At 44.2% G+C, this 15,950-nt stretch overlaps 1 pseudogene; it reads right to left on the bottom strand.

Moving 5' to 3' along the window:
* Positions 1-5,313: 5,313 nt before the first annotated feature.
* On the bottom strand, positions 5,314-11,094 carry LOC112319416 (large ribosomal subunit protein eL15-like; annotated as a pseudogene).
* Positions 11,095-15,950: the final 4,856 nt, after the last annotated feature.

The raw sequence follows: 15,950 nt of genomic DNA, 5'->3' as shown, positions 1-15,950 counted from the left end.
TGAAGAAGACAAGTGGTTTAGAGCCTTCTTTGGTAAAGCCACCAGCCCTTGAAGGGTCTCACTGCTGGACGACTCCTTACGTGACCAAACAGGCCAAGTGGCTCAAATGCTTCCGGATATTGATGTCACCAACAGGGCAGCCAAGAAGGAGGTGGCACCTTTTGCCCTAGTCCAAACCAATTCCTCAGGGCAAGGGAGATGGGTACCTAACTCACCACAGTAGGATGGAACTCTTGCCAAGCCCTCTGAAAGAGGGGGAACTGCTTCAAAATGAAAATAAAGCTGGGCTTAGAAAACACGACATTCCTGGAATCGGTGGTTGAAAGCGACGAGCCTGCCATGGCTCTGTGAGGCACCGCGTGCCTGGCATCGATGGCTAGATGTGAAGAGCTTGCAAAAATTCTAGGAAAAACAGCGTTAAATGTTTAGAAACCAAAGGGAAAGACAGCCCGGCGCTTAACCGGCCCGGAGCCGCAGGGACTTAACTAGTTTACAGAGAGCTACTTAACAGCCACTTCAGTCGTCAAATGGCAGGGCCAACGAGGGACCGTGCTTTGGCCGCATACATTAAAACAGATGCACGTTTTAACGACAGTTTGTAATGTTGGCGAGGCTACGGTAAAACTGCTATCTTCACACATGGCTCTTGACAGTATGTATTTGTACGAACTCCCACGGAGGGCAATTTATCATTATATGTCAAGAATTGCAAGAGTTCATGACCCTCTCTCCAAAGAAAGTGATCCAAGATGTGGAGGAAAGTTTCATCAGAGCATTCGCTGTCATTTTGAAAGTCGTATCAAGTACTCAAACTATAGTTGATGACAAATGCTGTGATGTTGGGTTACGTATTGGAATGGGTGGTGGTGAGAATAATGTAGCAACACAGAGGGGTGCTTGCGACAACAGGACACACACGGTGGGTACGCGCGGACCACAGTGAGTGAGGGACCTCCACAGGCCAGGCGAGCCTGAGCAGATCCACCTGCGCGACGACTGTGGCTCTGCCTGGGTGTGGAGGACAGGGGTTGTTATTTCCCTTTCAAATTTAGTATAATGTGACATTACAGTGCAAACTATGTTTTAGAGACTTCAGGGTTATCCGGTGGGGGTCAAAAGGGCAACTGCGGATCCAGCCCAGGCGGTGGTCTGACCCTCTAGGGATAGATTTTGCTTTCGTTCGGACAAGGCAGGGCGCAGGCTGGGCGCAGACACTGGGACAGGTCTTGTACCAGCATTTTCTTGGGATCCTAAGAAGTGGGGAAGTGACAATTTGATCTTAATTAAGGAAGGCTTGGCGATCTCTCACAAAAGGCCTCCTCAAGAAGCCTTCTGGCTCTAAAAGGAGCAGTCTCTGACTATCTGACATGGGTCCCGAGGACCCCAGGGGGAACCTGAGAGAATAAAGACTTTAACCCTGAAGAGGCTCCGCGGCGCTGGTGAGGAAGGGGGCTGGGGGCCCCCACTGTGACCACAAACCTAAGGATCCTGCTATTGGGGTTTCACTGCTCTCAGTTATTAAATTTTTGGTCCTTAACTAAAAAGCATAACATTCGTGTAAAATTGGGCATTTATGTAAAAAATCCTTATTTAAGTTTATGTCAGATCAAAATATGGATAAAATTGAGATGATCTTGGAATCTAGAGAGAAAGAACCTTCATTTTTATCTGGTTTTACCTTTTGTTTCTAAACAGCTGCTTATTCTTTTTTTATTTATTCTTTATCAAGAACTCCAGGTAGAATGCTTAAGGGAAAAGAGGGAGCGGCAGACTAGCAGGCGTACTACAAAGCGAGTTCTGTCAACACACCCGCACAGACACACAAACACCTGAATGGCTCGCCGAACTCCAGGAGGATCTCCAGGGCTGTGAATGGAAATTCATTCTCTAACTTTTGCTTTCCTCTAGTGTGTGATCATTTCACATTGAGATTATATTACTTTTGTAATTAAAACCAATAAAGGTGGCGTGTTACAGACAGTCGGGCACGAAGACGCTCTTTGTGTGGGAGGTTTTCCTCGTGAACTGTCTTACAATGAAGCTACACACAATCTCTCTCATAGCAATTTGTCCCCCTTTCCTCCTTGGTTTTGTCTTTCCCGGAATGAAAAAAGTGGCCAGCATGCCCTCTAGGTCAGAAGGACTATGCCTGTGTGTTCAGTTTTTACTGTGGAAATTCCAGACATACACAGAATGAGCAGAAGGGTCCAATGAACCTGTGTGTCAATCACCCACTTCCATAATTTTCTGCCATTCTCCTTTCACCTTTACTTCCATCTGCCGTCCGTCCCCACCTCAACCAAATTAACTTATATATACACTTCTTTTGGGTTTTGATATACAATGCACAGACTATGAAATACGCAAATCTTAACATTAAATTTTGAAAAATAAATATGTCTGTGCAGCCCACACCCCATTAGGGTACAAAAATTCCCGTCCCCCTAAAAAGTGTGCTGGTGCCACTCACCGTTTCCTCTCACTTCCCCCGAGACAACCACTGCGCTGACTTTTCACCCTACGTAATGTAGCTGCCTGTCCAAGAAACTCCGTCTACTGCTTTTAATATAATAAAACTAGTTCCTACATAAAAGCTGTACATATTAGAGAACATGTCAAGAAGAAAAAACTAACGGTGGTGGGGGGGTGGAAATGGGAGGGAGGTAGGGAGGGCTGGGGGTTAGGCTGGGGTGGGGGGAAAAGGCAGAGAACTGTACTTGAACAACAATAACATTAGGGAAAAAAATTAAACTAAAAAAAAGAACAAAAACACCTAGAACAATAGAAAGAAAATGGATAATTAATAGTCCCACCTCAGGGAAAATAGTTAAAATTTTATTTCCCTCTAGTTTCTTTCTCAGTATAAATTTTGCTTGTTTTATATATCTGTGATTGTTCATAAAATTGTGTGACATACTCTTATCTTTGCATTGCTCTCATCATAACTTTATATTTCCTATAATATTCTGAAAGGGTAAAAATCAGTAAACCTAGAATTTAATACCCAACAAAACTTCCTTCAAAAATGATGAAATGAAGATTTTTGCAGACATACAAAAGCTGAAACAATTTTTCAGCAGCAGATTCACAGGAAATGGGAACGGAAGTCCTTCATGCCAAAGAAAAATACCCTCAGCTGAAAATATGGACCTGCACCAAGGAAAAAAGAGCACCAGAAACAGAGCTCCCTGAGTAAACACGTAGGAGCTTTATCTTTTCTGTTTCCTCACCCGAGGGTAAGTTTTCAATGATTTTAGAGAGAGAGGAAGGGAGAGAGAAACATAGATCAATTGCCTCCCACAAACCTGCAACATTCTGGTGCATGGAACGACGCTCCAACCAATGGAGCCACTGGCCAGGGCAGGAACTTTATCTTTTTATCTCATGTCTTTAAAAGATCATCGAGGCCCTCCCGTTGCAGCTGAAATGGAATAGCCTCACCTCTACATTGCACAAGAAACACAGGATGACTCAGAATGTGGAATAAAGCAAAGTGCCCAAGACTGCAAGACTTGAAGAGCAACCCAGCAGGAGGTTCTCCATTTTGTTTTGTTTTGTTTTTAATGTTTTGATTGTTTGGTTTTATGTCCTACAAATCCCAGGTGGGATACTTGTAACCCAAAGCTGTCAACACGCACAGACAAAAAAAACTCCAAGGAAAGACTGCTTTCCCCAGCAAACAACCAGTAAACGGTGGTGTAACAACAGAAAAGTGTTTGAGCACATTTGCCCTACTCCAGCCTGGTTCCCATGGAAGCTCTTCCTTGGGAGACTTTGCTCCCGTGAGATGTGATTATTTCTACTTGCTTGTCTGGCTCTCTGATTGGGAGCACAGTGGTTTTCCTGTGACTTACCCCTCTGACAGATCTAAGAAGAGTTGATGTTTTCAGTTTGTTCAGTTTTTTATTGTAGTTAGGACAGAGTCACGACATTGAAGCTCCTTATATGACAGACGAGAAACGAGCCACCTATTGTTTAGGAATGAAGGTGAAATAAAAAATTCTCAGATGAAGGGCAACTAAGAGAGCATGTTACCAGAAGACCTACCATTAAGGAATGATTATAGAAGTGCTCTAAGAAGAAAGAAATGATAACAGAAGACTTTAGGACCTTGGGAAGAAATAAAGAAAAGTACAAAACATAATTGACTATTTAAACAAAAATAGTAAGAATAATGGCAATGCAAAATGATGTTTATAATGCGTGCAAAAGTAAAATGAATGACAACACTCTCAACGCAGAAGTGGAAGTACGAGGTCTGTCCAGAAAGTACCCAGCCACGTGCTATGAAAAATAGAAACACTGAAGAAGATACAAGATACAAGAAACTGTACAAAGGACAATGATGCCTCTGTCCCCTTCAAAACTATGGCTTTCTTCTTTTTTAAAAAAAGATTTTATTTATTTATTTTTAAGAGAGGGGAAGGGAGGGAGAAATAGAGAGAGAGAAAACATCAGTGTGTGGTTGCCTCTCACGCGCCCCCCTACTGGGGACCTGGCCTGCAACTCAGGCATGTGCCCCAGACTGGGAATTGAACTGGTAACCCTTTGGTTTGCAGGCTGGCACTCAACCACTGAGGCACACCAGCCAGGGCCTTAAAGTTATGACTTTCTTGAAGAAATCTGGTTCATTGACAGCGATTCGAAGTCATTAGCAGCTGCAGCACAATGTTCCTCCTTCTCTGGTAGCAGAAGCCGCTGAACAAATTTTGCCACAAAATGTTTCCGCCAAGATCCTGGTCAAAATGTCAGACACCGTAGGTTTGGGAACCCCCAGGTCAGCTTCTAGGTCTCACACTGTCAGTTGCTGATCTTTGTTGATTGCAGCCCATACACTTTCAACGTTCTCAGGTGTTCTGCTTGTTGCAGGCCCCCCAGAATGTGGGTCGCTTTCAACAGATACTGTGCCACACTTTTATTTGAGCTGCACTCATTGCATCATCCCCTAAAGCCTTCTGAATCCTCTGAATAGTTTCTGCGGAGGAATGTTCAAGCTTAATGCAAAATTTGATGCTAACTCATTGCTCTACTTGCTCAGTCATTTTGAATGTGGCGGCCACACAGTACACATGCTCATTCAATGGGTGTCCACTGTCCCCACTGACTAGTACAGTGAAGTTGTCATCGTTCACACGTGCACATTCCAGTCCACTCTCCTTGGCTGCCAGGTTACACTGATGTCACACGAACTGTTCTCGTTGTATTAACAATGGCTGGACTTTTTCTGGACAGGCCTTGTAAACTGTAGTAAGGTTTTTTTTTTGACTGTCCTAAATTGTTTATTAGGTAAGAATTTTACAAACATGACACATGTTAATGGTGACGGTGGAGCTAGAGAGCACTGTGCTTTCTCCAAGCTGCACGGCAAGAACCACCAAGTGTGGTAGACCTTGTGGCCCCTTCCAAGGCCACAGCTCTTGCAGCCCACAGACGTCAGCCCTCGCATCTCCCTGTGCTTGTGGACTGGTTTGGTGATCCATTGGATGTCAGGATTACTTCCAATAGCCTATGGAATGGATCAATGAGGATAACCTCAAAGAATTTGTACGTGGAATCGTCACCAACACAGTCAGGATTCAGGACTCTCAGAGCCCCACAGTGGTGCCCAGCTCACTCCTCAGCAATAGACTGAAGGCTTCAGGCAAACTTCAGCTGGTTAACGCCATGATGGGCAGGCTTGCCATAGGTCACATCCTTAGGAACAGGGCGTTTGCGGCCACCACAGCGGACACGAATCCAATATATGACACAACCTTGTTTGGCCTTGTATCCCAGCCTGCACACTTTATCGGGCCTGGTGGGGCAAGGGGTCCTGTGGAGCGCAGAGAGCTGGCGGTACTGCCACCACCCTGAGAAGGAAGTGCATCACAACGGGCTGCTTCTTCCTCCATAGCTCCTGGAGGTACTTGTAAGTGCCCTTCTTGGCTTACCTTATGGCTGTAGCCAGACAGAAAGGAAGAGCCTTTCTCCCACCCATAGTAAGTTTTTTATGCTATAGGTGAAGTGGCACAATCTCACTGGAAAATAGGCTAAGTTAAATATGTATTCTATAATGCCTGAGGAATACTAAAATAACACAACAAAGAGTTATAGGAAGTTAGACAACAGAAGAGATAAAATTTAGTCATAAAAATACTCAACCCCAAAAAAGACAGAGAAAAGGAGGAGCAAAGAACAGATGGAATAAATTTTTTTAAACAGCAAATTGACAGGATTGAACCTAATTGTATCGATAATTACATTAAATGTACCGGTAAATGGTCTGAACACACTCAATAAAAGGCACAGTTTGTCAAATTGGATTTTTTTTTAAAAAAGCATCTCCAATGATATGCTGATAAAATACCAATACAAATAATCTGGAGTGGCTGTATAATATACAAGTAGATTTTAAGCAAAGAATATCATCAAGGATAAAGAAGGAAATTTCAAATGACACGGGGTCAGTTTATCAAGAGAACATGACAACCCTAAATGTTTATGCACCTAATAATGGAGCATCGAAACACTGAAGCAGAAACGGAGAGACTGAGAAGAGAAATAGACAAATACACGTGCGTAGTTTTCAATGCCTCTCCCTCCATAATCGACAGAATGAGTAAACAGAAACTCAGCAAGGATATAGAGGACTTCACTGATACTATTAATAAAATTTACCTACTTGGCATTTACAGAACACTTCACCCAGAACGGCAGAACGTCCTTTCTTTTCTAACAAGGGCACTTGGGACATTTTCCAAGATGGAATATATTCGGAGCCATAATACAGTGTTTAATAAATTTTAAGAGATTCAGGTTGTACAAAGTATGTTTTCTGAACAAATTGCAATTAAAGTGGAAATCATCAACAGAAATATATCTGGAAAATTCCCCAATATTTGGAAACTAAATAATTCATTTCTTAAAAATCCATGGATCAAATAAGAAAACAAAAGGCTTAAAAAAGTAGCTTGAACATAATGAAAATGAGAACTCACTATATCAACATTTGTAAGATGCCACTATAGCAATCTTAGTGAAATGTTAAAGTACTATGTCTATTTTAAAAATGAAAAAGAAAAAGTCTCAAATCAATGACCTCAATTTATACTTATAAAAGTAGGAAAAGAAGAGCAAATGAAACCCAACTAAGGATTAAAAGAAAAATAATGAAGATTAAAGTGAAGTCAATTAAAAAGAAACAGAAAAACAATAAAGAAAAATCAGTAAACCAAAAGCTATTTCTTAAAGTAGACCAACATAATTTTTAAAACCTCCATTCAGACTGATCAGGAAAAATTACTTAAGACAAAACTTAGCCAATATCAGGAATGATAGAGGTGACATCACTCAGCTTCTACAGACATTTTTATTTATTTTTAGAGAGAAGGGAAGGGAGGGGGAGAGAGAGGGAGAGAAACATCCGTGTTTGGGAGATACATTAATTGGTTGTCTCTCGCACGCCCCCAACTGGGGACCTGGCCTGCAACCCCAGGACGTGCCCTGACTGGGAATCGAACCAGTGATTTTTGGGTTTGCAGGCTGGCACTCAATCCACTGAGCCACACCAGCTGGGGCTCTAGAGCATACAATGATATGCTCTATCAGCATATCATTGGAGATGCTTTTTGGGTTTAAAAAATAATAAGGAAAATATTGCAAAAAAAGAGAGAAAATATTGCATACAATTTATGCCTATAAATTAGGAAACAGATGAAATGGACAAATTCCTTTAAAGACACAAACTAACAGAACTCACTCACAAAGAAAGAACCTGAATAACCCTTTAACTATGGAATAAATTGAATTTGAGGCTAAAATGTACTCATGAAAACACTTCAGGCTGATTTGGCTTTACTAGTTAACTCTGCCAAACACTAGAGAAGAGGAACAGTAGTTCTCACAAACTCTCAGAGAGAACCGAAGAGAATACTTGCAGCTCATTTATGAGCCCAGCATTGCCCTGATTCCAAGACAGACAAAACTACAGACTAGTAATTTTCATGAACAAAAATGCAAAATTTCTAAAGAAAATTTAGTAATTACAATCCAACAGTACTTAAAAATAATAAAACATCATGACTGAATGCGTTTCATCCTAGTAATGCAAGGCTGGTTTGATATGTAAAACCCAGTTAGGGTAAGTCACTATGTTCATTACAAAAGAAAAGGACATGTGATCTTCCCTATAGATGTGGAAAAAAACTCGACAAAATCGAGCACCCGTTCCTATTAAACACTCCTTGAAAACTGGGACTAGAAGAGTACTTCTCATGCTAGCTAAGGGCAGCTATGAAAAACCTGCAGCTAATATGATCTTTCATGGTGAAAGATGGAATCTTCTTACTTAAGATCATGAGCAAGGCAAAGATGTCTGTTCTCACAACTTGTGTTTAATGTAGTGCTGTAAGTGTCAGCCAGCACGATAAAAAGAAAGTAAAAAGAAATAAATGGCGCAGGCTGGGGTCACAGTTGGCATGATCGTGTGTGCCCAAAGTTAACAGGAATCTATAAATACAATACTGAAAAGTAAATATAAGAAGGGAACTTGGCCAGGTTGCAGGACACAGACAGATATAAAACATTATTATATTTTTATATACCATACACCTGAAATAGACACACACACGCACACACAAATTTGGACAGCTATTTTTGACAAAGATACAGAGCAATTCACGGAGAAAAGACAGTACTTTTAACAAATGTCCCTGGAATAATGGAATGTCCCTATGCAAAAATCAACTCAAATCCATAATTTGAATCATATAAAAATATTCAAGATGTATTATAGATCTCAGTGTAAAATCTGAAAATATAAACATCTAGAGGAAATCTTTGTGATCGTAGGCTAGACAAAATTTTTAGATATGACACCAAACACACAATCTATAAAAAAATAAAATGATAAATTGGACTTTATCAAAATTAAGAACTGCTATTTGAAAGACATTATTAAAGAGGACGAAGAACAAACCACAAACTGGGGGTAATTTTTTGCCAAGTATACACCTGATAACGTGCTTGTATCTAGAATATACAGGGCTGGCAAAAGCAGGTTTGTGGTTGTTTGTATGGAAAATAATATAATAATTCATAAATAATAATACAAGAATAAACTGTTTCATGTACTCACAACTGTGAACTTACTTTGCACACCCCTGTATAATGAACTTTCAAAACTCAAGAATAAGGAAACAGACCGCTCTGTTAAAAATAAAATGGACAAAAGATTTGAACAGACATTTTCCCTAAGACGTGATATGGATGGCGATAGGCACATGAAAACCTTCTCAACATCTTTAGTCAAAGGAAAATGCAAATTTAAATCACAGGGTAACACTACACTTACTTTAGAATGGCTCTAATTACAAAGATTGGCCATTCGAAGTACTGTCAAGAATGTGAAGGAGCTGGGACCCTCATACACTGCGGCTAAGAATGTTAAACGATGCAGCCACTTTGGGTGAATAGTTTAAAGTTTCTCAGAAAGTTAAACATGCCTGTGTCCCAGACTTTCAACTGCAAGAGAGAAGGAAGGAGGTGCCCCCACAAAGACTTGGGTCCCATGCTCACAAAGCTGTAACTCACAGTGGTCAAGGAGTGGACACGGAACAAATGTCCAGCCCGGATAACTGGAAAAACAAACTGTGACCCACCCATTCAATAAACGGCGACTCTGGGAAAACGAAAGGAAAAAAGAAAGAAAAAAAATAAATGATTTATGATACACACAACACGAATGAATCTCAAAAATAATTACATTAAATGAAAGAAGTCAGACCAAAAAAAGACTACGTAATGCATATTTCATTTACATACAACTACAGAAAGTGAAACCATTGGGGCAGGAGGAAGAAAGACAGGAAAGCTGGGAGGGATTACAAAGGTGCATGAAGGAGATTCTGGGGTGATGGAGACACCCACTGCGCTGACTGCTGTGATGGTTTCAAGGACACGGACGTACGCCAAAACTTATTCGTCCAGTGTTTGTACGTCAGTTATACTGCAATGAAGCTGCTTTAAAAAATAAAGTGGTGGAGGGTACCGAGATCTTCTTGTGGGACTGCTCTCTGCCTGGCCTCAAACAGGTGCCCACAAAGTCTACACAGGTCACAGCACCGCCGGACAGCAGCCCCGCAGTGTTACGCAGACCGTCGCGGTGGAAGCCGTCATGCCAGAGCACGGCTGCGTCCACAGTTGTTTTGTTTTTCAGACCTGGGCTGCCGATAGCACACGCTGCCAGTTAACCCGAGCTGGGGCTTTTCTCTCTGGTTGGAGGATCTGGCGGAGCTGCGCTGGAGTTACGGCCCTGCGGAGGCTCGGAGTCTCGGGGGCGGAAAGTACCTCGGGTTGCCCACAGGCTAGAGTTCCCTACGACAACCTCAGGGCAAAACTAACTACTGTCTCCTAGGTTGTTTGTTTAAAGAAAAAAATCCCTTGGTCTTCATTTCAATCACTTTTAAGTAATCTATAAGATATATTTGGTAATTTCCTAACGTTTAAGATTTTTTCCACTCGTGGGAGATCTTGTTCTCGCTAGAGAATGATTCCAACATTATACTCAGTCTCTCCTTCCCCTTTTTGCTTCCCTGGCAGACCTTCCCCCCCAGCTGCTGTGAAGGGGCTCAGCTTTGGGGGCTGCTCTTGGCACCCCAAATGTGCCAGGCTCTGTCACTAGAGCGGCCTCACCGGGGCACAGCCACCTAAAGCAGCAGTCTACTTCTTGCTATAAAAACTTGTTCCTGTGCAGAAGCTCTTCTAGGGTTAACCACCTTGTGGTTAAGGGTGGGCAGAGCAGCCACAGGCTGGGTTCCTAGGACCCCTCATGGGCTCTGCACCTCATCCCTGTTTTGCAACATCCATGGGAGCCACTTGACGTTGCATCTGTAGGAGACGCAGAATAGCACTAACTGTGGCCCTGTCCCGTGCTGAGGAGGATGTCAGAGGACCATTCCAGCCAACTTCTGAGGTCAGTCTAAGCCCTTGTTATAGAAGAAGCTGGGAGAGCCTCAGCAGCTCGAGTGCCCCACGTCTCGGTAGGATGGGTAGAGCCAGCGTGTGAACCCAGGCCAATCAGGCCGGAGAACCCACGAACTTTCCTCACCTGAGCATGTGGGTTCAACGCACCCCTGAGTCACCACCACTCAGCACGGCCTCCAGGGCACGGCGCCCACTCCTGCAGACACTGCTGCTGGATAGCCACTGGTGGACGTGGCTCATCAGTACTTGCCAGGTGATTGATACTTAGACGTATGCAAATGCCACTGCTGTTTTCAGGCAGAGCTCACAAACCCAGACTCAAATGGAAGCTCCTGGAACCCTCCAAGATGGTATATAACATACAGAAGCCTGGGCCTCCTGGATGTCAGCAGTGCTGTGCCCTGATCCTCCTGGTGTCCCCGTAGATGGGCCCACTCATCCACAAAGTCAAGGCACCGCTTTTTTAGGTGAGAGTAAGGAGTTGGACCTTAGTCTAAGACAGGGTTTTGCACAGGGGTTAGTGATATGATCAGATCCATCCAGAAAGGAAGCTGAGAGACTGTTCGGGATTCCATTGCAGTAACCCAGGCAACAGAGGGAGGCAGCCTGGACTCGAGAGGTGCTAGGAAGAGTGAAAACAATGGACACATTCAGAAACTGTTTTGAGGTAGGGTCCCACTGGACTTGACGAGGAACTGGATGTGGGGAGAGAGAGTGAAGAGAAAAAGTAAGACTGACTTGTAGGCTTTTGCCCTGAGACAGTTGAAAAGCCAGGACAAGTAGTGTGAGGGAAAATCAGACTTGGGGCACATTGTGCTTTGCTTGGGACAAATTTAAATGGAAAATGCCTGTTAAAATCTCAACATGGTGGACGTGAGTATGGTGGACGTGAGTATGGTGCTTTGCTTGGGACAAATTTAAATGGAAAATGCCTGTTAAAATCTCAACATGGTGGACGTGAGTATATCCGGTGGATATAGGCCTGCAGGAGTCATGGGCATCGGACGGCTCTTCTGCCTCGAGAGTGGCTGAGCTCACACGGGAGGCCGTGGGCTGCGAGACCAGAGAAGGGCAGGAAACACCCCCCGCGCAGGCAGCACTTAGAGCAGAGGTGAGACGCATGTCCAAGAAGCCTAAGAGCTGTCCGGCGGCAGGAGGAAAAGACAGAGTGTGTGGTGGTCTGGAAGCAGAGAAGGGGAACAGAAGGGAGTGGTGAACCGTGTCCTGTAAGACATCTGTTTATTTGGGAATAACTAAAGGTGTTTACCTGGAATTTATCCTCTGCCCACTTCCAAAGAGGATGTGCAGTCACTTTTAGTGAATGTAATACACTAACAGTCCCGTTCCATCAAGATAAAAGACTATAAAAAGCCATGTAGAGGTAGGAGGAAGACCCAAGTTTGACTAAAACCATTGCTGAACTCGGGCCTGTTTCACTGTTTCTGCTGCACTGGTGAGCAGAAGCCGGCCCTTCCCTGACTGTCGCCACACGACTGAGGGGAGCCAGGGCCTGACAGTGGACAAAGCTCAGTAAGTGGGGACTGCTGTTACCATGAATGCCACTGCATCTATGTCTCACGAGAGGTAAGCTTTTCACGGTGTTACAGTTGGGAAAAAGGACTGGGTGACTCTGAGCAGCGTAACAAACCACCGTTACAGGCTGGGCAGGCACAGATGTAGGTGGTCCTCTCCCGTCCTGGTGCTGTGAAAGGCACCAGGTGACAGAGCGCAGCCCTGAACCAGGGACCCAACCCAATACGGGGCCCACCACCGCCCCTGCGCCTGGGCTGCTCCCAGACTTCCTGAAAACTCCCCTGGTCACTAGTGGGCACCAGGGTTGGGTACCCAGGGCCCGGAGAAGGAAGCAGCCTGGCTCTGTGCTGCGGTCCAGCTCCCAGTCATAACTGGCTGAGGCGCTTGATACTGGAGCAAGACAGGCCACGACTCCGGGCTCTTTTGGAACCCTGGGCTCTGGGTCACGGAAAGGGAGTGTGTGGCACCCAGTCCAGACATGCAGGTGGAAGAGCTATGGGGAAATCTCGAAGCAGACCATTACAGTGTGTTAACCCAAACAGGAGACTTTGGCAAGGTGCCCCTGGTATGTTTTACTTCAGCTGTGTGGTTTTATCAAGACTTTTATTGTTCAAAAACTCCTAGTTTATGTATTTATTTATTTGTCTGTTTGCTTGCTTGCTTTGGGGGTAATGTAAACACTATTTATTAGTTTCAATTCTAAGACTCAACCTCTGGGCCATGCTCAGAAGTTTTTTTTTATTGAGGTATAATTGACATGTAACATTAGTTTCATGTGTACAAATTAATGACTCGATGTTTACATATATTATGAAACGATATAATGACATATATTACATATATTATGAAATGACCCCTGGAAAAAATTTCTGTAAGTATGATGACACCTGGTTTATTTTTCAGGAACAAGCCCAAATGTTACTTCTCCCTTTCCCCAATTCTTCTGTTCCCTCTATAGTTGCATTTGGGGCAAGACTGAAGAAAACACAAATACTTTGTAACAATATTGTCATGTCTGGCTCTCTGCTAGAGGCAAAAAAAGAAAAAGAAAAAAAAAGGGATTTCTACTTATCAAGAGATGCTGTTTCCTGAAGGAGAGAGGAAGTGGCTTACTTAGAAAGAGTTCAGAAGGACCCCTGACCAGTGTGGCTCTGTTGCTCGGTGTCGTCCCACAAAGTGAACGGTCGCCGGTCGGATTGGGGCTTATGCCTAGGTACTGCATTCCGTCCCTGATCAGGGTGCATACGAGAGGCAATGGATCGATGTTCCTCTCTCACATTGATGTTTCTCTCCCTCTCTTTCTCCCTTCCTTCCCCTCTCTCTAAAAATAAAATAAAGAAAATCTTAACAAAAAGAAGAACTCAGAAGGAAAGGCCATCCTCTGTGTGTGGCAACAGCATGGTCTCCTGCCATGAGCGAACTCTCAGCATCACACATGGTCTGACCGGTGTCCGAACCGCTTCATCCAGATCCAAGAGGGTTCCTGCGCGCACACTCGGTGCTCCCATGGCAAATTCGAAGAAAGTGAGAATCAGAACCTTCCGGAGAACAAGCATATTAGCCAGTGATCACCATCATCATTGTTGTCATCATCATCATTCTTTCATCCCAAGAAATTTGGGGGAAATATTCGAGCCTTTGAGTTTGGTCCAGCCTATCTTTCATGGATAAGGCCATCATGCTTCCTATCTTAATAAAGCTCTCTGAAGGGGCCTGGCTGAGTACGCTGCATTTCCCACTCTGCGGATTTCCTGCAGCCATGAAGAGGCTCTTGTGTGGAACGTTTAAGGGCAATTAATTGTTCACAGCAGAATGCTGAGCAGAAAGCAAGTTTATTTCCTGACACGTGCATTGCAATAAACTCATTTGCATACCCACCTGTTAACATCTATCTAATCTTTATACACATACCTGCATACACACACACCTTTAAAAAAATGCACTACAATGTCAACAGTGGTTATCTCTGAATGTTTTATTTCCTCCTTCTTGTTTATATTTATTTTTTAGATTTTGTATCAGAGATGTGTGAATTCTTACAAGGTTTAAAAACACCAACAGACACCGAAGGAACCATGAACCCCAGGGAATCAGGGGGCTCGTGTGTCTCCACAATTGTGATTTGAAGACCAGCTCCTTGGGCAGGCAGCTGACAAGGACAGCCACTTGCTCCCCTGAACCCTCCACAGCACAGACGCGAGAGCTTCGGCGAGACCCAGCCACCTGGCTGTGTGATCAATCTCAGTTACCGAGAATATCCTTGATGTTTGCACATCCATGTCGTCTCAATTTACTTTCTGCAGAGAAAGCACAGCTAGAAGACCGGCAGTTTCAAAACCAGACACTGATGTGGACAGTCCACTTAGGCTAGGTGATTAGGGACCCTCCCTCTTGCGTCCAGGCAGGACAGGTACATGGCCATCCTGGGCAGGTACCTCTTTCGGTGACTTTGCAAACAGACATCCTTCTCATCACCATCCAGCTTTTATCTGGAGCAGAGGTTGTGATGTGTCGCTGTTTCTGAGGCAGCACAGGTAGAGGCCTTCCAGAGAGAGGGTGCTGGGTGACTGGCAGAGCTATGGTGCCCCTCACAGCACAGCCTCCGGTGGTGGCCAGCCCACCTTCTCGCCAGCTCTGCCTGCCTTCCCCCTATAATGGAAAGGAGGCCAGTGCCGGATGAGCAAGGACTGCGACGCAGGCAGCTAGGCGAGGTGAGTGGGGAAGGGGCAGGCAGATGTCGGGTAAGCAGCTCCCACTGTATCCCTGCACGTGGGGCCTTGGAGAAGCCCCCGCTGGGCTGGGCTGGGTGTACGTGGAGACTGCCCGAATGCCCAGCTGTTTCTGAGTCACAGGGTTGCCAGAGAACAGACAAAACAGGAAAATGCTCACTAGAAGGTGACTTCCTCAGAGTTGGGGATTTGGGCTGGGTCTGTTTGGTTCACTGCTGTCTCTCCAGTGCCTGGAACAGTGCCAGGCACGGAACGGGCATCCAAGGCCAAATTCATGACTGAATGAAGACAACTTGCTAGTATCAAGGAAATGCACATAACGACAATAATGTGGCATTTGCTTGTATATTAAGCTGCAAAAAAAAAATATAGCTCAACGAGAAATGTGCAGCCCTGGTGGAATTTCATGGGACCTGCCACAAATCTAGTATTCCAGGCAGTACGTAGCAATATAATCTTTTCGAAAAAAAGTTTGGTAATAGAGTCATTTAAAAGTTCCCACTCATTAATTCCAGTTTTATAAATTTATGTTAGACAAATAACCCAGAAAAAGGAAAAAGCCGCATGTGTAAAATATTCTCTGAAACGTAGCTTACAACAGTGAAGAGACGGAGGCAGGCAGTGGGGCCCGCAATGCTGGGGGTCGGCTAACAGGTGCTTACGGAGACTCAAGCAGCGATGAGGCGAAGGGGCAAGTTTGAAAAAGTAGTTTGTATACAATGAGGC

This window comes from Desmodus rotundus, chromosome 5 (assembly GCF_022682495.2).
Source record: "Desmodus rotundus isolate HL8 chromosome 5, HLdesRot8A.1, whole genome shotgun sequence".
Classification (NCBI taxonomy): Eukaryota; Metazoa; Chordata; class Mammalia; order Chiroptera; family Phyllostomidae; genus Desmodus; species Desmodus rotundus.
The sequence above is the reverse complement of the archived record's forward strand: the minus strand, read 5'-3'. Positions and strand labels throughout refer to the sequence as shown.